This window comes from Pleurodeles waltl, chromosome 3_1, assembly GCF_031143425.1.
Source record: "Pleurodeles waltl isolate 20211129_DDA chromosome 3_1, aPleWal1.hap1.20221129, whole genome shotgun sequence".
Taxonomy (NCBI): Eukaryota; Metazoa; Chordata; class Amphibia; order Caudata; family Salamandridae; genus Pleurodeles; species Pleurodeles waltl.
In genome coordinates, this window is record NC_090440.1 from 858251797 (window position 1) to 858272685 (window position 20889).

Below are 20889 nucleotides of genomic sequence, written 5' to 3' on the forward strand. Positions count from 1 at the left end.
GTTCAAAGAAGATTTCGGCGTCCTGGTGGCTTCATGGTGAGAGGTATGCACCATCCAGACAATGCAACTCTGACAGCTGGTAGACCCTCAGAGCGTACTAAGAAGAGACTTCCAAGGATTGGTTCTGTGAGGATGCTGCAAGTCCTTCCCATCTCCTACTGTAGGGTTAAAATGAAAAAACTAAAAACTTTTGAAGTTCCCTAGTGAGGGTGTTGCTTGAGGATGCTTTTGACCTCACACATAACATCTCAAATAACCTGATTAATGAAATCACCATATATAGAAGGATAAGGTGTGATGTTGAGTGTTTGCGTAAGTGGAGAGCACAAGAAATGGTTGCACATTGTACAACTACAAGGAACAATCATGACTCAGCACTATGTACCCTTGCTACTAGGAAAACTCAGATATAAAAGTAGGGAGATGTTAGAGCTCCCTGTTGATTTTTGGGAAGAGAGCCCTCGGTACAAGGTGTGCATCACTGTACCAATCCATCATTCTACCCAAAACTTGATTTCAGTGGCCCTTGGCAAGGCACAGCTGGTCTGAGATGGTAAAATCAGAGGCAATGGTGCATGCCCATTTTTTTAATTACCACAAAAATGCAAGTCTACAATACTGACTATACACATTTCTGGGCCCTATGCAGTGTGGGCTGGATGCAGTGTGTGATATTTAACCACAATCTGCACACACTGGTATCAGTGAGGAAGTAATTTGAAATGTCATTTGTAATGAGATGTATGAGGTCATGAAAAACGCATGTCGAGATAATTTGTTTATGGTTTCAAAGGCCTGTCATCTCTTGGGAATTTCAGTGGTTTTTAGGTTATGCAGTTCAACCATAATGGTGTTTTGACTGAGGATTTCTGCTATTTTTATGAACAAATGCTAATTTTCTATAAACAAATATCATCTTAACTTACCTATAACCAAGTTGTTCAGTGACTTTAACAACTGCTTCTAGGTCGTGGCAAACCCAAACCAGCCCTACATGGACTTTGTGTGCAGCAAGCTTAGGGCAATAGGCTGAGCCTGCTTCCATGCTCTATGCCCATCCACCTACCCACCAAAACAGCTACGCACAGCCTTTGGCAAAGCGCAACAACCTTTGAATCAGGCTGGGACCCGACCCGTAGTAATTTAAACCAGTTGCACGCTGCAATCTGGCTAAGCCAGTCAATGTGCTAAGGCTGCATCCCAGTGAGCCCGCTGTGCAAGCCCTTTAAACATGTGGAGCAACCCATGGCTGCAGCACCCAGACTACGGCCAGGGGCAGTGCCTGCCTCATTCCACCCTCACCACATATACGTGGCCGGGCTTTGGGCAAAGGGACTTATCTAAGCCCTTTACCCAGACCACATTCCAAACAAATCATCTGTTCATGGCTATTAGCCATGTGCAATAGACTCTAGGTGCATTGTCTGGCCTATGCCAGACCTTGCTTCCCTGAGTAGGACAATGTCAGTTTAAAGGATTTGGTGTAAGGACAGACCCTTCTCAAGCCCGTCTCACACAAATTAGCTGTGCACGGCTTCAGGGTTGAGCAGAGGACACTGGGCGCAGTTCCAGGCGTTAATTCACACAGCCTTAAAGCGGTAGATAATATCCTTAAATATATTGGCTCAGATTCTCAAAGGTTTAGCATCAGTTTAGCGTTGCTTTTTTAACAGTACACCATTGCTAAACTTTTTTTAGCATTCACAAACCAACGCAAATAAGTATTTGCGTTGTTTTGTGTGGCAAAATAATGCAAATCAGCATAAAACGCTGTTTTGCGTCACTTTGGATCAAGGGGGTGTTACATGGGTGGTACATGGGCGTACCCGTGCTACCACCTTTGGATCAAGGGGGTGTTACATGGGTGGTACATGGGCGTACCCGTGCTACCACCCACGTTTTTTTTATGATAAACCCCTATTCTGAAAAATGAGAAGAAAGCGTTTAGCACCAAAAAATATTTAAAAACAGGCACAAAATGGAGAAATGTTTTAATTTCTCACTGTTTTTCCAACTTTGCATGTGTGCACCACCGTACAGAACACATACAATGTGGGAAAAGCATCTACACTTGCCTTTGCATATTATTTTTTATAGGAAGAATACCCTTCCTGTACAAACCCTGTGCTAGACTCATGCACATACCTTAGCTCTGTAGCGCAAAGCTGTGTGCGTGGTGCACGGCAGCCAGAAATCAGCTCCTGCACTAGGGTGAGGGGAGGAGAGTGCCATTTCTATGTCAATGCGGTGCTCTCCTGCGCTCTCCTTGTCAGGCAGCGCAGCCCAGCATTTTGGATGCTGCACTGCGCTATGACACCTTCCAGAGTACATTCTCACTGAAATGAATAGCGTTAATATTTGTATGCAGTTCTAATTGACTCTCAATTACGCATTTCTATGATCACATCACAAATTCAATCAATAATGTTATGCTCTCCATTAGCAGAATATGTTGCTTAATTATTTCAAGTTAATGTTATGGTTAAAGATAATTGGGCACCATTTAAGCACCTCATAATTTAGGAGGTGTGGTTACTCTCATTTGTGGTCGGAATCAGATCCTTTTACTTTTTTCCCTCTCTGTCATAAAAGCTTATTGATGAAAATAATTTCAGGGTTTTCTTGACCTTTGTTCTACGGCAATTTTCATTTTGCAATACCTGTTTTTTTTAGCATTGAGCTTATCAGTATTTTCTAATCTAATGTGGCATGGATTCCACATGAGTACACGTTGTTCATATACTCGGTACTGTTGCTTAACGTGGGCATACATTTCCTCCAAGAGAGAACAATTTGTAGTTTCTTCTTGGTTACGCTTTGCGTGAATTTTTGTTGTACACTATTTTCTGAAAATGTGCAGATCATTGACTTCGTAATTTAATAAAGAAATTGCATGTGTCCGGATACAAAATACACCCTTCATTTAACCGTTACCTCAAGTGCTGCACATTCCCTGCATGTGATAAATGCGAAATTGCTTGAGAAATGCTTTAAGTTTATAATACCCTTGATCAAATCAATATCTCATCACGTTTTATTGAAAATGGCTCATTCCTTTTCATAGCTTACTTAACCTTTTCCTAAGTCAGCTCTTTTGCACAATAACTGTTCATCTGCTGAGCCAACCCTATTGTTAAAGTGAACATGATAATGAATTTCTTCATGTGTTAGAAATCTATGTTACTTTTGGTGTTAATGGAGCTTCAAAGAAGGGCAATGCTTGCAATTCACTCGTTACAGTCTTTAAAGACTTACTAAAAAGTGGCATATTAGCTTCAGTGGATGGACTACTCTGAGATGCATGTAGCTAATACTTGCAAAGATAACTGATTCAGAGAAGTTCCGGGTGAAACTTCCATAATGCTGCCTTAATTTGGCATAATTTTCGTAATTTCATGTTATGTTTGTTATTCGAAATTCCCAGATTTATGTAATATGCCATGTTGCATAATTACCCACCATTCATAGCAAACATTTAGCAGGGGCGCACAGGAGCAATGTGAATAACCAGAAATGAAGCAGCTGATGTTTGCAGCAGTTGTGGGTTTTTAGTACTTTTTTTAGCATGAAATTCATGGTTGCATCAAAAATAGACGTGAGGACACATTTGGCCCTAAAATATAGCACCAACTGCCAGTTTTGTATGTCTACCAGCAGCAACGTCACCATCGACGACTCAACCCCACTGCACTGGACCGACCACAATTGCATCCTCTTCATCTCCACACCTACAGCGTACACTTACACCGCTCACCTCCCCCACAGGAGATGGAACCAGACCACAGAAGATCTACTTGTCAGCACCCTCAGCAACTCGCCGCCCCCAACACAACAGATCCCAACATCTCAGCAAGCAACCTCCACAAATGGTTCAACGACCGTGGCAACACCCTAGCCAGTTGGTTCACCCTTGCACTTCAGGATTCAAAGTGCACCAGGAGGAGGCTTGAGAAGAAATGGAGGAACAGCAAATCCCCTGAATACCTTGCAGTGTTCAAATCCGCCACAAGATCCCACCATGGCCTTATCAGATCCACCACCAAAACAACCCTGCAGGACCGCATCAACAACACCATCACACACAACACAAAAAGAACTCCTCAATGTCATCAAAGAATTTGCCAAACCACAAGCTGAGACCACTAACATCCCTCCATCTCAGGACCTCTGTGAGAGACTAGCCAACTTCTTCCATCAGAAAATCAAGGACATCTATGACAGCTTTCGACCCCAAGACTCTCCGAACCCACCAATAACGCCCCAACCAGGATCCACCGAACCCACACGCTTCCTGCATGCCTGGAACCCCCCTTACGATGGATGAGACTCACTCCATCATGAGCAGCATCCACTCTGGAGCTCCTACCGACACCTGCCCCCACCACATCTTCAACAAGGCCAGTGCCTCGATACCACCTAAACTCCGCAAGACCATCAACTACACCCTAGAGTCCGCAACCTTCCCTGAAGATTGGAAGCACACCAAGATTCACCCACTGTTGAAGAAACCCACAGCCGACCCAAGCAATCTCAAGAACCGCTGCCCCCTTCCCAGCCAAAGTTGCAGAGAAAGTAATCAAAATTCCGCTCTGTCAACATATAGAGGACGATAACACTCTCAACATCTCCCAATCAGGATTCAGAACCAACCACAGCATCCAGACCACCCTGCTCGCCGCCACAGATGACATCCACTCCCTCCTCGACCACAGCAAAACAGCAGTCCTCATCCTCCTAGATCTTTCAGCTGCCTTCAATACAGTGTCCCACCACACCCTATGCGCCAGACTCCACAGAGCAGGCATACGCAGCAAGGCCCTTTGATGGATACACTCCTTCCTGACAGGCAGAACAGCCACACCTACAGAAATGAAATATGGAGTACCTCAAGGAACCACGATAAGGCCCTACACTGTTGAACATCTACGTGACCCCAACCGCCCTAATTGTCAGGAACTATGGTGATAACCCCCCCTGACCACCTCCTTGACCAAAAACCCCTCAACAGCGAAGAAGAATTTCAAAGATGGGATGGAAGCAGTCACCACCTGGATGAAGAAGAGCTGCTTCAAGCTCAACTCTGACAAGAACGAGATCCTCATCCTGGAACCCTCCTCAGCCTGGGAAGACTCCTGGTGGCCCTCAACACATGGCACACCACCCACCCCCAAAGACCAAGCACAAAACCTCAGTGGCATCCTCAACTCAGCCCTCACCATGGCCAAACACATCATCTCCATTGCATCCACCTGCTTCCACACCCTCAGACTTCTACGGAAGATCTTCAGATGGATACCAAACGACTGCTGAAAGACCGTGACAGGCCCGAATCATGAGCAGACTTGACTTCTGAAACGTCCTCTATGCCAGAAGCTCCAAGAAGAACCTGAGCAAGTTGCAACAAATCCGTAACACTGCCGTCATACTTGTCCTGAGCATCCCCTGCCAAAAACACATCACAAGACACCTGAGAGACCTCCACTGGCTCCCCGTCGAGAAGAACATCAACTTCAAACTCCTCGTACAAACCTACAGAGCCCTCCACAACATCAGACCCGACTACCTCAACCACTGCCTCACCTGGTACTCCTCTTCCAGACCTATTCGCTCCTCCCAGCAGTCACTGACCAACATTTCCCGTATAAAGAAGTCCTTGGCTGGAGGAAGATCTTTCACCTACCTGGCAGCTAAAGGTTGAAACACCTTACCTCTCCACCTCAGACAGTCGCCATCACTACCTTAATTCAGGAAGGACCTCAAGACCTGGCTCTTCGACTGAACCCTGAGGACAAACCCCACAGCACCTTGAAACCCTATGTGGGAGATGATTGATTGATTGATTGTAATGTTACTGATTAATTGTGTGTAATTCTTTATATTTTCACATAATTAGGCAAAGCAAATTATGTGAATTTCGCAAAGCCCTAGCTTCAAGTATGGTACATTTCATTCTTCACTGGTGAATTCAGATATTCATTGTCATTTTGACACAATCTTTCACTATTCCTGTTTTAAATCAGATGAAATGCCTGAACCCTGGGACCACACATAGTCAGTTCTGGTAGCAGCTCTCGATAAACTCTTGGCCAAAGTTCCTCCATATGCCAGTGATGCAGGGAGTGAATGCAGTTTGGAGCTGGTCACCACACGGCAAAGAAAACTGTAGTCGAGAGTCAGGCCAGCGGAGAGTCTGAAAAAATGGTGCTGCATGGGCACTGAGAGACAGTGCCCCTTAGAGAAGATCTTCCCTAGGTTCCTGAACTGGTACCTTCCCATCAATGGACCTAGAGACGGAGTGCAGGGCTGACAGCTGTGGAGGGACTGTAATCTTCCAGGCAGGTATTAAGGCTGGAGTGGCATGACACCTGTGGTGAAAGATGAGTGGGTTGTCATTACATTTGGGATATGGTGCAGCTGAGCGGTGTCCTGCTGATGATGCAGATCCAGGTCATGTAAGGCAGAAACTGATGGTCAGCAAGCCTGACACACTGAGTGAGAGGATCACTGGGTAAGGTGGATGAGGCCGACTCACTGAACTGAGGGTTCTTTCTGCCTGCATTTTGGAAGGCTGGAGCCTGAGCTTTGGTTGGGAGCATGGAGGCTGACTGTCACCACTAAGACTGTGAGCAGATCGTACTGGACCACCTATGACTGGGGACAGCCAAGCAGCTGGGGCCTGAGGCCATACAGCTCACCTTTGAAACATATGGGCTCACGGACCACTTGATTTTTTGCGAGAGAAAAAAATTGGTACTGGAGACATGAGAGTGGGTCTAACCTGAACAGCTGCAACCTTAGTCTTGTTGGTGCAGGTCTCCTGCTGTAATACCATGACTGACCTTGTAACTGGTTTATTTTTTCCTGAAAATGTAATTAATGTCCAAGAGGCATTTCTTTAGAATGTTAGTTACTGGTTACCCCAGCCCCTTGCGTGACTATTAAGCTGGGTACATCGTATTTTGTTTTGTACTGGTCTTGTAACTGTGCAGTGCCTGGTATAACAATATGCAAATAAACAACATTTGTTTTGTGGAATTCTTTTTTTCACATATAATCAATCAAGATCTCTCTCTTGATACACACAATATTCTGCTCCATTCATTCTCAAAATACACCAAATAAACAAAATCAATTAAAGTGCAGACAGCGCAGTGCTTAAAAAGTGCTGTAGGTTGCAGTATTTACATTGATCCATATATACAGTGGGATGTCTTAGAATGTTTCAATCAAATGACAGTCTGACAAATATCCATTGGTTCCTGTCTACAATGTGATTAAGCAACAGACAATCGCCATTGATTTGTCCATGTTTTGACCCATATATAAGTTCTAAGGGTTTCTTCAGGACAAACAGTGTTGTCTGGCACTCCACCCCTAGCCCCCAACCAATGCACTTATTCCTTGTACTGGGGTTCTGTCTTTCTGTTTTTAATCCCATATGTGTATACCATTCCTTGTAGCCTGTCTGCAGCATGGAACAAGCTGTGTCTGCTATTTCCTGTAACGAGGATTGCAACCAACAGAAGGAGCAACTCTTCCTGCGATAAGGACAGTGTGAACCAGATGTCTCTTACTAAGACAGAACCACAGGCCCATCCCCTGGGACCCCGTCCCTCAGGGCGCAGCCTGATTATTTTCTGGGGGAAAGGGGCCATGTGGCCCCACTCCCCAGGGCCAATCTCGGCCCCGGGGAGCCCATCCCTGAGGCTCGGCCAATACATTGTATTTTTTGCAGCCTCCCTCCCCAGGCCGTGAGGACCCCACCCCCGGGGCACATCCTAATTATTATAATTATTTTTTGGTGGGAGAGGGGGCCACCTGGCCTCCCTCCCCAGGGTTGAGACCCTATCCCCCGGTGCCCGGCCATGTGACCTGGGTGCCCTAAAAGGGCACCCAGTCACAATGTTGAGAACCATGGGGGGGTGCCTGAAGGCCCCCATGGTCCCTGCTGGCTCCCTACTACCTAGGGGAGCCAGCATTGCTGCCACAGAGAGGGAGTTGCTAATGCAGCTCCCTCCCTGTGAGAGCAATTGTTTTCTCTGTCTCCTTGCTTGCCTTTTTGCAGGCAAGGAGATAGAGGAAACCTCCACTTCAATGAAGGGAGAGCTGTTTGACAGCTCTCCCTTCAACCAATCAGAGTGCTTTCTGTGGCTTGGCAACAGCTTCAAAGCTTCAGCCAAGCCAAAGAAAACAGCTATGTCCCAGGGATGGGCACCTCTAGACATAGCATAAGCCGGCCTTGGGGGTGCGGTCCATAGGGCCATCACTGGCTCCACGACGGGGGGCGCGTGGCCCTCACCAATGTGCATAATCCCAGGGAGGATGGCGGTCCCTGGGGCTGTAGGAAATCAGAAATGGACCCTGTTTCTACTTTTTACACTTTGCCCCGGGGTGGTGGTGGTCCCCAGGGCTGCCGGAGGGGCACACGGACCCCCCCTTAGTATTTATGTTGTGCCTCAGGGAGGTGGTGGTCCCAGTGGCTGGGGGGGCTCTGGGCCCCCACATAGTATTTAGGTTGTGCCCCAAAGAGGTAGTGGACCCAGGGGCTGTGAGGGGGGGGCAGTGGGCCCCCTAAATAGTATTCATGTTGTGCCCTGGGGAAGTGGTGGTCCCTGGGACTGCGGGGGGGAGCTGTGTGGTCCCACCACATAGATGTAAATGATAGCCCCAGGGAAGTGGTGGTGTCTGGGGCAGCGGGGGAGCCGCGGCCACTCGCATAGATTTAAAGGATAGTCCAATGGAGGTGGTGGTCCCCAAAGCTGAGGGGGGTCAGGAGGCTACCCATTTAAAAAGAAAATGCCCCCGGACCTGGCCCACCTGGGGTCTTATTAATAAACAAGCGAGTGAGCCCATGCTTGTTTTTTTAATTTTTTTAATGTTTTACATTTTTTCTCATCGATTTGTGATGATGTTGTGAATTCACAGGAATTTGTTTTAAAAAAATGCTTTTTTGCTCTGGCGGGGTCCCTCTTGGCCCTGGCCCCTTATCTTTTTAATACACTTTTTTAGTGGGAAGCGGCGCAACCCAAGCCTCAAGATGGCTGTCAACACTTCCTCTTTGAAGTGTTGGCAACCAATTAGAACTGTGCATTTGCCATAATCTATGCAACGTCATCGCAGTCTCAGATATACAAATGTATTTTTCCTTTAATATCTCAAAAGCTACTAAACAGATTTACACCAAATAAGAGAAGGCACAATCTGCGTAACCAAAGCTAGCTTTCCTCCAAATTCGGTGTAATTCCGTACAGTGGTTTGGGCTGTAGCTTTGTTCAAAGGTCTTAAGGAAATTAACATGGGAAACACAACTTTTTTGACAACCTCTTCTTCTTGGCCCCTGGTTGACAGATCAACTTGAAGCTTTCTATGCACAACAAGAAACACCTGGGCACTTTTTTTTAAAGAATTTCGGGAGGATTTGTCAAATGGTGTCAAAGATATAGGCCAGCCCAAAAATGTTTTCTCTATGGAAACATGGTCCTCAATATATATAAATAACCTAGTGGTGGTCGCCACTAGGTAGTTATAGTTAGGACCTAGTTTCTATATATATGATTCTTAACCAAACTTTCCCAACAACTTTGCCAGTCACGTCAGCTGCTGTCTGGAAAGTTTTGGGATGATCTGTCCAGGGGGTGGGGGGCCCTAGAAATAATGGGGTTCCCGAAACACGTTTTCACCATTCATTTTTCCATATGGATTTTGAACAGCGATAGCACAGAAACTACTTGACTGAATTACACCAAATGTGGCAGAAAGGTAAGTTCTGATCCAGAATGCAACCTTTTTTTGTTTTGGTGTAATTCCATTCAGTAGCTTTTAAGAAATGAAGGGGAAAACAAATTTGTGTTTATAGGGACGCAAAGGATTTGTGACCCCATCTCATGCTAAGATCTGTTTGGCTGACAATACTTCAACAACAGAAGCCATTGAAGAGTTGTCAGCCATCTTGGGACTCGGCTGAAGCTGACTCCCAGAAAAAAAGTTAAAAGTAAAGAAAACGGACTGTGGTACAAACATCCTGACCACTCAGCTCTGATGGTGGGGTCCCAAAGGGACACCCAGGACTAAAAAGCATTTTTTTAAATTTTTCAGCTGAAGCGTGAACCGTGGAACCGTAGATCGGGCAAAAAAAAAAAAAGCAAAGTGCAGGCACCAGCGCCTCATTATTATAAAGCTCCCGGATGGGCCAAGTCCCAGGTGCATTTGCTTAAATATGTAGGGAAGGGACTCTGCCCCCTTCTATTGCCTTGAGGACCGACATCTCACAGGGGCTTATGATTACTATGCGTGGGCTGCATGCCCTCCTGCTGCCCTGGGGAGCACCACCTCCCCAGGGCTGTAATAAAGTAGGTGGAGGGGGACCACATGCCCCCGCTGCCCAGGGTACCACCACCTACGGGGGCATTAAAGCAACAATATGTGGGTGGCACCCGGCCTCCTCCCACTAACCCAGGATCCACCACCTCCCCGGGGTGGTAAAGTAATAATATGCAGGGGTGTCCCGGCTCCCTCTCACTGTCCCGGGGACCACCACCTTCCCGGAGCTTCATTTTATTGATTTACGGGGCATACACAAAAATGATTACAGGGGGTCTATTTTATACCCCTTTTAGCCCCAGGGATCATGATCTCCCTGGGGGCTATAATTTCTCAAGGAGCCACTGATGGCCATGGAGACCACCACTCTCTCGGGGCTGCTCCTGCTATGTCCGAGGGTGCCCACCCCCGGGACATAGCTGTTTGCTGTGGCTTGGCTGCAGCTTTGCAGCTGCAATCAAGCCACAGCAAACACTTTGTTTTTTGACAGCAAGACCTGTCAAGCCTTAAGCTTTCCCCCACGGTGCCAGATAGCCCGTAAAGGGCATTTTGTAAGTTTTTTAACAATTAAATAAAGAAATATGTAGGGACCACAGGGGAGCCTTTGACGGCCCCCTCTTGATCCCAGATAGCTCATAATGGGTTAAAAATGTCAATGAAATAAAAAGTAAGAAATAGCTCAGTGTGAAGGTCGCAGATCTTCACACTAAGGTGGTCAGTATGAACATGGCAGTAAACACCGCTCTGCCGGCGGTGGCGGTAACTACCGCCAACAAGCTGGCGATCCCGACCGCCAAATAATGAAGCACATGAGAAACAGGGAGCAGGCCATCCACCCACCACCATTTTAGTAGTCCCGCCGTCTACGGGGGAGGTTACCCTCAGCCCGGCGGAAAGGCCCTACCCGCCCACCAAATTATGAAACACCACACTGCCATCAGTTCCTGGGCGGGACCCACATAACGTGAAACACTCACTGGAGGCACACAAACAACGCCGGCACAGACATGGTGCGAGAGTTGGAAATAATCCCAGTGCTTCACCTTGTCATATTTCTCCAGGACCGTGACCGACGACGAAGACGATGACAGTAAGTACTGCAGCCTAGTACACATGGGAGGAAAAGGCACAGTTACACACCCACCCCACCCACACCGCAACACACGCCCAACCCCTCCCACCATCCCAAGCAACGCATACCATAACAAGATGTACTTACCAGACACAAGCCAACAAATATCTGCACCAATGCACACACCTGTGTACACCACACCCCCACAGAGAAAAGCTGCACAACGACTCTATTTGATGCCAAAAGGACTGCTGGGCACTCAAATTTAATAAGAATAAATAATACAAAATGTCCAAACAAGGCCATAGGCCAGTCCATAGTCAAGTCTCAGAAGGGCAAATATAGGCGACACTTGACTCCTACAATGGCAAAGGAGCTCCATTGAGAAGGGGCCTCTATGGGGAAACCAGGCACCTCAGGGATCAGGGGCAGGGGGTGGCGGGGTGGTGAGTCTGGTTTGGAAGGGGGGGTCTTGGGCTTAGGTTTAAGAGGAGGAGGTGTAGAGGGTTTGGGCTTGCCCTTGGAGGGAGGGGGAGAGGGCCTGGACCAGGGGTGGCAGAGGGACCTGGGGCAACACGAGGCTTCTTCCTCCCTGGGGAGGGGGCTCGGGAATTGGAAGGGCAGGCTGTTGAGGACTTTGAAGAGGAAGGAGTGGACTGGGCTAGGGCATGGGAAAGGGACAAGATGGGGTGGGCCAGTGGGTAAAAAAAAGGTCAACACAGGAGAGGAAAAGCTTCTTAGGTGCAGTTGGAGGGGATTTGGAGCCAGGTCTGGGAGTGGAGGTTGAGGGAGTGGTGGTGTGAGGTGTAGGTTTGCTGGACATGGATGCAGGTGCTTGTTTTGTCTGCTTATGTATGGTAGATGTGTGTGGTGTGGATGAGTGTGAGTGTTTGAGTGTTTTGGAAGGAGGGGGGTGGACACAGTGGGAGAGGACAGGCTGCCAACGTATATGGATATTGTGTGGGTGTCTGCAGGTCTGATGAGTGTGCTGCAAATGTTTGGGAATGTAGTTGTGGTGAGTGCAGGTGTGGTGTCTGGGGTGCATGACTGGATGTTAGCTGTTGTGTGACTGCAAGAATGGGGGCAGCAGCAGTGACTGGGGGTACAATGCATGTGGGTGTGCATGGTGAGGTGACAGACAGGGAGGGGGAGGTTGACTCATTGGGGGAGGTGGATTTTGTTGTGTGTTCTATGGTATTTTGGGTGTGTGCCTGCCTGTGGTAGGGAGTGTGGTGCTTGTCTTTCTCTGTGTGCTTCCTGAGTGCATGGCTGTCTGTATGTGTGCTTGGGATAGGTGAAAAGAGTGGGGTGCTAGAAGGGGTAGAGGTGGTGCGAGGGGGGACGGAAAGACCAGGGACACTGGCTGCCGTCAAAGAGGAGGCCAGAGGCTGAAAAGATCTCTGTAGGCCAGACATGGCACAGTGAATGACTTCCAGGTATGCATTGCAGTGGTGCATCTGGGATGCTAGCCCCTGAATGGCATTCCCGATGGTTGTGTGCCCTACAGAGATGGTTCTCAGGAGGTCAATAGCCTCCTCCATGAGGGCAGCAGGGCTGACTAGGGCAGGGGTTGATGTGCCTGGGGCGAAGGAGACGCCCATCCTCCTGGGTGAGCGGGCACAGGCAACTCAGTGGGGAGCAACAGGGAGGGTGGTGATGGTATGGGGGTGGCAGAAGATGGCAAAGAATGGGTGGGCCCATTAAGGTCTACCACCACCAGATAGCTGCCATCCAAGGAGGTATCGCAGTCACTACCTACAGTGGTAGTTGCCTCCCCGTGGTACTCCCCTCACTCTCCAACAAACTGGTCCCCTTGGTGTCGGTGGACTCTGCCGCATGGGTCGGTGGGCTGCAGCATCCCCACTCAACGGTGCCTCAGCTCCCTCACCAGATGATGCTAATGTACACAGGCACACAAGAGCACAGGGGAGGGGAAACAAAACAAGAAAGAAGTATGTCAATTCCAGGAAATATGTACATGTTGTGACACATACACTCCTACCCAGCTCAGGCACAAACCCTCAGCAGACAAAACACATGTTATGAATGTGCCCCTGACTGGTAGGCATGGCCACACAGTACACTGCATTCCCATCCTGCCCCACTACTCTGATACACTTTGTAAAGTGAACCAATGAGAGACAACACCAATCCAACACATATGCTGGTCCATGAGGCTACATTGAATACAATTGCCCAAACAGGCCTACAGACCCAGACAAAACAAGATAGGACTCTATCCCACGGACGTGGAGGGGGCAGGACTGCAGGGACACACCTGTCTATGTGCATGGCACTACTAGGCATGCATCCCTTAGTATCTAAATACACTCATCATAGTGGCATTACAACACTGTTGGTACTCACCCTCTTGTGGCTGCTGTGCTGCCTTCAAGTGCCCATCCAAATCCGGATAGGGCACTGCCAGAATGTGGATCATTAGGGGGTCCGACGGGAACCCCTCCCTCGTTGGGAGGCCTTCCCCAGCTGAGCCACTCCAGTCTTCATGGCCCAGCGCCTCAGGTCCTCCCACCGCCTCCTGCAGTGGGTGCTCCGCCGGTTGTAGACACCCAGGGTCCACACTTCCTTGGTGATGGCTTGCCACAGTCCCTCTTCTGATGGGTGTTGATCTGCTTGGGACACATAGAGTAAAGAAAGAGACATCAGTGTGGGTGCCCCATACACAAATGCCATGCCCGTTCAAACTGACATGGCCCTGGAGACATACATATGGACAATTTTCAAGCCAAAAACTGCCAGACACACTACGGGTGAGCATTCACACAGCGAACAAAAACAAATACAGGCATCTGCCACATTCACACACATCTAAGGAGGACAAATAGCTATTCACCTGCTCCTCTGGTCGCCCATACAGCTTGGCATACAGGGGTAGGACCTCGTTCACCAGCTTCTCCAGCTCCTCCGCGGTAAAGGCCGGGGCCCGTTCCCCTGTAACACGTGCCATCTCAGGGACCAGAGTCAGGTCACAGCAGCACACGCAGTGGAGTTCTTCCATTCTCGTAGTGCAGGAGTCAAGGGTCAAGGGACTGTCAAAACAGTAGTAGATACTGTGGCGGTGTGCACCGTCACTGCCGGTGGGGATCATGATTGTCCCAGGTTCCAAATTGACAACCATGTTATCCAATGATCAGGTGCACAGCGGTGAACACCGCCTACAGGGATGACAAGTTACGCCAGCGGAATGAAGTCACTTCCACACTACACTACCTAGATGGCAGGAGGCTGCCATTTTGCATCCACCACTCCTCAATAGCCTGGCCGGGGGCCTCACCATGGCTCCATTCCCTCTCCCCTTTGTTGACTACTGACATCAGTACTGGTCCCCCACATGTAATCATGGTGGGTAGTGTGTCTGCACTGTGGTGCCATTTTGACTGAGACACCTCACCACACATTAGCCTGACAGGATTACCTCATTCTTTGTGTCTATGTGAATTACAAATGTGTTGCATGTAAAACATGAATTCTGTCACCATGTGATGCAAGTGTATGTCCAAACTCAATGCGTCTTCCTTCCTCCCCCATAAGTACAGACCCATGTGGCGAGGGAGGGCCCCATCTGTTTACAGACCCCTGATAGATCTGGCCACCATGGAGGAAAGTCACATCATCATAACTTACCGACTGAATTGAGCTACAATCCTTGACCTCTGTGCAGAAATTGACCCTGTTCTGAGGCCAGCAAATAGGAATCACCATGCCATATCTACAACTGTGCAGATACTATCTGTGCTCCATTTTTTGGCCACAGGCTCTTTCCAAGTGACAGTGGGCATGGCTGCAGGGGTATCTCAGCCAATGTTTAGCCACATCCTGTCCAATTTCCTGAATGCATTCGTTCAACACCTGCAAAGTTATGTCCAGTTTCCCCAAAGGGCTGATCTCACCGCCATCAAATCAGGATTCTATGTCTTTGCAAATATCCCCCATGTAATAGGTGCAATTGATGGTACCCGCATAGCCCTCATACTCCCAAGAGTAAATGAACAGGTGTTTCAGAATCGTAAAAACTATCACTCCATGAATGTCCAATTGGTGTGTACTGCTGGTCAGTAAATTTTACATGTCAATGCAAGGTTCCCAGGATCAGTCCATGATTCATTTGTCCTGAGAAACAGCAGTGTGTCACACATGATGGGACAGCTACAGGGGGTCAGAGCTTGGCTCATAGGTGAGTGTGTATGACACTGGATTATTTACATAGTTGACAGTCAGGCTGTATGTAAGAAAATCGTGTGTGTTTTAAACCTCTTCTGCCCACTTTTGCAGGGGATTCTGGCTACCCCAACATGCAATTGCTCCTGACACCTGCGAGGAATTTCAGGACAGATGCAGAAAGGAATTATAATGAGACACATGGTCATATTAGGAGGGTGATTGAGCGGGTCATAGGACTCCTGAAAGCAAGATTTTGTTGCCTCCATCTCTCTGGAGGATCCCTGTGCTATGTCCCTGACAAGGTGAGTAAGATAGTGGTGGCCTGCTGCATGCTGCACAACTTGGCTGTGAGGAAAGTTATACCACTTCAGGAAGAGAAGGATGCTGTCCAACCAGTCCTGCCACCTCATAGGAGGGATGAAAGTGATGGTGAAGAAGAGGGGGAAGACATCAACTCCAGGACCCAGCTAATCCGGCTATACTTCCAGTGACTCTCAGGTTCATTTCCTATGATGCTGATGGCTTCACTGCATTTTTTCAGGGTAACTCATGTAGTAAGTTCTGTTGTGTCCTTTACCAATGATATGGCAAAATCATGACTAAAGTTGCAGATGCCAGTTAACGCTATGGAACGTACAGTGTGACATACTTTAGACATTACAGTTTGTTAGATCCCCTCCTGCAACAAAAGCGACATTATGATGGTAACTGGCTAATGCATTCACATTGGCAAATGATTGCTCATATTGATTAAGGACAGATATTTTGAGTGCACAGGTGTATTTATTCAAAGTCAAAACATCCATGAGTGTTGGGACAGTGGAAAGGAGTGGGCACATGGTGAACAACATACTGAGGTACATATGCGCAGCTATTGGTAGCATAGGGGTATAGTCCATGGGCTATTGGAAGATGGTGAGATGGCAGTGGCATGTCAACAAGGTAGCTCAGTGGAACACAAGGCAGACAGTTCAGGGCAGAGTCACTTCCTGGCACTGGACCTAGTCTTGGCTGGTGTTTCAGTGGGATGTCTGGGTCTGAGGGCACGTTTGCGAGAGTGAAGCTGGGCTGCAAGGGTATGGGTGCTGGTGTCCTGTGAGTCCTTGGGCAGTGCCACCAGTGCAGTAGATGCAGCAGATGTAGATGGTGGGGCAGTGTCATGGCTAGTGTAAGGAGCCTGCAGGTGGGTGGAGGACTCAGGCTGGATGTTTGTCTGGCACTGCAGCACCCCTGCAATGGAGGCAGTGAGCTGTTTCCATTGCTTCATGGCCTCCTGGTGGTGTGCTACCTGCAGCCTCTGATTCTGCTCCAATCTGGCCAGGATCTGGCCCACCCTGTCCTGTGAATGGTGGAATGCTTCCAGGACCTCAGCAATGACCTCCTGGGCAGCAGCATCCCTCCTTGGTCCACCCCCTGGGCCACTGTTACCCTCCCACTGGCCCTAGCCCCTTGTGTGTGTGTGTCCTGCACAGGTCTGGCAGTCCCACTTGCAGTGGCCCTTCTTCACCCTGCCTGGTGGTGGGTCGAGACTCAGGCCTCTGTAGATGTGCGCAGCCAGTCCATGGCCTGGTGACACTGGTGTGGGGATGTTTGGCCAGAGCTGATGGTGGTGGCTGAGTGCTAGGGGTCTCAGTGGTTTCCTGGGTGGGGCTTCTGGAGGGTGTCTGTCCAGAGGTGTGGAATGGCCCAGGGATTTCTTCTGTGTTCAGACATCCCTCTGCACTCTCCTGAGTGGGGCCTTCGTCTTCAGGTGGAGGACTGGCACTCTTTGAGGTCTCCGTTCTGGTGGCATGGGTGGTGGTGCCTGTGTGTGAGAGAATAGAGATGTGTATGACCTGCACTTTCTTGTCAATTTCAGCACTGGTCAACAGTAATTGGTGGTTGAATTTCCATGTAGTGGCATGAAGGGTCCCTTCATGTTCATTTTGATGCATTTATTGAGGGGGGTGGTGGTGCATTGTGGATGTTGTAGTGCTTCTGAGATTACATGCATGGGTTAGTGACTGTGCACAGGGGGATGGATAGTGATTTGTATGCGGGATTGTGGGTATGCAGGTGACTTGGATGTGAGTGTATGGGTGTTGTGGGCTGGGTAGGGGATGGGGTCCTGGTGGTAGTGAGGGGATGGGGTGATACCTGCATTACAGGTGTGGTGACTGCTAAGGTATTGCAGTTGACTTACCTGAGTCCAGTCCTGCAGTGAGTCCAGTGAGGCCCTCTGGGTGCAGGATAGCCAGGACCTTCTCCTCCAAGTCCGTGTATTTGGGGGGAGGAGGTGGCGGACCACCACCAGTCTTCTGTACAGCAATGTTGTGCCTGGATGCCATGGAACGCACATTCCCACGCAAGTCGTTCCATATCTTCCTGATGTCATCCCTTGTGCATGGATTGTTTCCCACGGCATTGACCTTGTTGACTATCCTTTGCCATAGTTCCATCTTCCTGGCCAAGGGTGACTGCTGCACCTGTGCCCCGAATAGGTGTGGCTCGAGTCTGAGTATTTCGTCCACCATGGTCCTTGTCTGTGAAGCGGGGTGTTTAGGAGGTACCATGTTGTGTATTGTGGGTGGTGTGTGGTAGGTGTATTGGTGAGGGAACTCTTGTGTGGTTGGGTGTGTGGCTTGTGATGGTGGGTGTGAAATGTATGAGTTTTGGTGGTGTTTTTGTGTGTGTGACTTGAGTGATGGTTAGTTCAGTGTATGCGTGTTGTGTTGCCAATCTCTGTTGTGCTTTTGGCGTGGCAAAGGATTGTGGGGTGTGTATGTGTGTGTTTTAAAGTTTTGTGGATGTGTGTCAGGTGTGTGCTTTTCAAACTTGCCAATGTGTGCATTTGTAGTTGGTGGGTCCCGTTGCTGGCCGTGGCGGTCAGTACCGCAAATGGTATTTTGACATTTACTGTCTGCTGAGCTGATTTGTGCATCATTATTTGTTGGGCGGGGGATTTGTCTTCATGGCGATGGCGGGATGAGGTGGACTGCCTTTCCACTGCCATTGGCCCTGGCAGTGGGTGGTTTCAAGATTTTTGGAGGTTTGTCTTTTTGGCATCATTATACGGTGGTACGCAGTTCACTGCCACTGGCGGTCTTTTGTTCACCATCAGCACGGCGGTCGGCGGTGATTGTCGCAAGTTCATAATGAGGGCCTAAGTGTTCAGGGTTTGAGTCCAGCTGGACTCTCTTCCCCTTATTTGTTTAAGTACAAAATATTTACATTTTCAAAAATGACATATACATTTTTAATTTTTTTTACAGAAGTATCTCATTCTGAGTATATTAGACATCAAAGCCTAAACATCTCTTTATCTCTCTCCCTCTCACTTTCTTTCTTTCTCTCCCTCTGTTTCTCTTTCATTCAATTTCTCCCACTCACACATGCACTCAGACGCTTACACATCCACTCAGAGACCCACTTAGAGCCTCATGCACAAACACACAGCCCCAGTCAGATCCTCACATGTCCACTCACAAACACAGTCAGACAGTTACGCACCCACTCACAGACCCATTGACAGCCTCATACACCCACTCACAGACCCACTAACAGCCTCATATACCCACTCACAAACCCGGGCAGACACTTACGCACCCACAAAAACACTGATGTATGCCCTCTCACATCCAGACAGACATTGTCACAGCCACTCCCACCCCCAGATACACCCTCTCACACTTATTTTAACACCCAGGGAGGCCGCTGCCAACTTCCACCATGCATTGCCAAAGTGCTGTGCACAGAATGGGTTTGGGTGGTTAGGGGGGTTGGCTGCATAATCTGGCTGCAGGCCAGGTCTTGTGGGCAACCTCCACTGCGCATGCGCAGAGGTTGCGCACAGTGAAAGGTTGGGTGATTATAGGGTGTTGGTCTCAGGGCCTGGCAGCAGGCCAGGCCCTATGGCCAACTGCTGCGGTCATGCACAGCTGTGGTTGGATTAACGTAAAGTAATGTAAATTAATATACATTAAAAAAGCATAGCAATTCACTGAAAAAAACAAAGGTTACCGGGACATTATAGTTAGGAAATAAAAATTTGAAACAACATAGCAATTCACTTAAAAAAACAAAGGTTACAGGGACGTTATAGTTAGGCTCACAATTTAAACGTACCAAGCCATAGAAATTCACCAGTTATAGTTAGAGTTATCTCAAGTAACTATAACTCATGCCCTGAAGTAACTATAACTCACCCCCTTGCCATGCACTGCTAATTACCCCACAAATTATGGCACCTATGACATCTTTGATAACATTCTTGATTTTATTTTTTAAACAAATTTTATTGATTTCACAATATAAGTGCGTAAATACATTTAGTAAAGGATTGTCAGTGTGCATGTATTATACATTCAGAATTTTGACTATGATAAATATCACATAACAAACACTCTCTTCATGTTGTGGTACCTGAATAAATAGTGACCCAGTGTGCCTCCCATCTTGGTCCCTATCACTTATCTGATGGAGTCTGGATACTAGTGTCCAAGTATAGTGAACGGTAGTGTGGTCTCTCCCTCGACAATATATTGTGGTGAATTTAACATGTAACTTATGTAACTCTTAACTCCCCCCCAGAACCCTGCCGCCTGCCAACCCACTCCCTGTACTGAAAGTCCCCGCTGTTCTGTGATCTATACTACCCCTGATTGATGCTCAATAAGTATCCGTTAAATGGTTCTGGCCTATGCCCTGGTTCCTAATTCAGTTGTCAGGCGAGTGTATGAGGGAGCTGTCTCGGCCTCCGGAGGGTGAAGCATTCGACTCTGCTTCTTCTGCACGGGTGTGCGAAGGCTCAACACGCAATGTGACCAGTAGCTGTTCCCAGGCCTCCTTTAGCTCAGGAGAGCCTCTTCCCTTCCCAAGGTCCATGTGGAGAACTAACCTTTTGCATTCTGCCCATTTCCTCAGCTCCCTCCTTCAGCTTAACGGGGGAGACCCGATGGGCTTTTCCAATTCTTCGTCAGCTCTCTTTTAGCTAGTATACATGCGAGGTCCTGAAACCTGCTAGTTTCTTTATTCTTGGATGGATTGCAGCAAGCATTCTTGGGTGGATTGCAGCAAGCAATGGGCAGGAGTACATGCTATATCGCACTCTATGATGTCCGCGATGCCCCTCACCACTGTGTTCCAGTAGTTTTGCAGTTGGGGGCAGGACCACATCATATGCATGAGGTCTGCCGCCTCAGCCCCGCAATGAGGGCATTTCGCTTCTAGTACCCGGAGATGCTCTTGCAGGCTCTGTGTAAGACATAGAATTGTATGAGTTGAAACCTAGCGTTTCTGGATATTCTCAGCACCCTTTCCAGTATTTGGGCCCAATC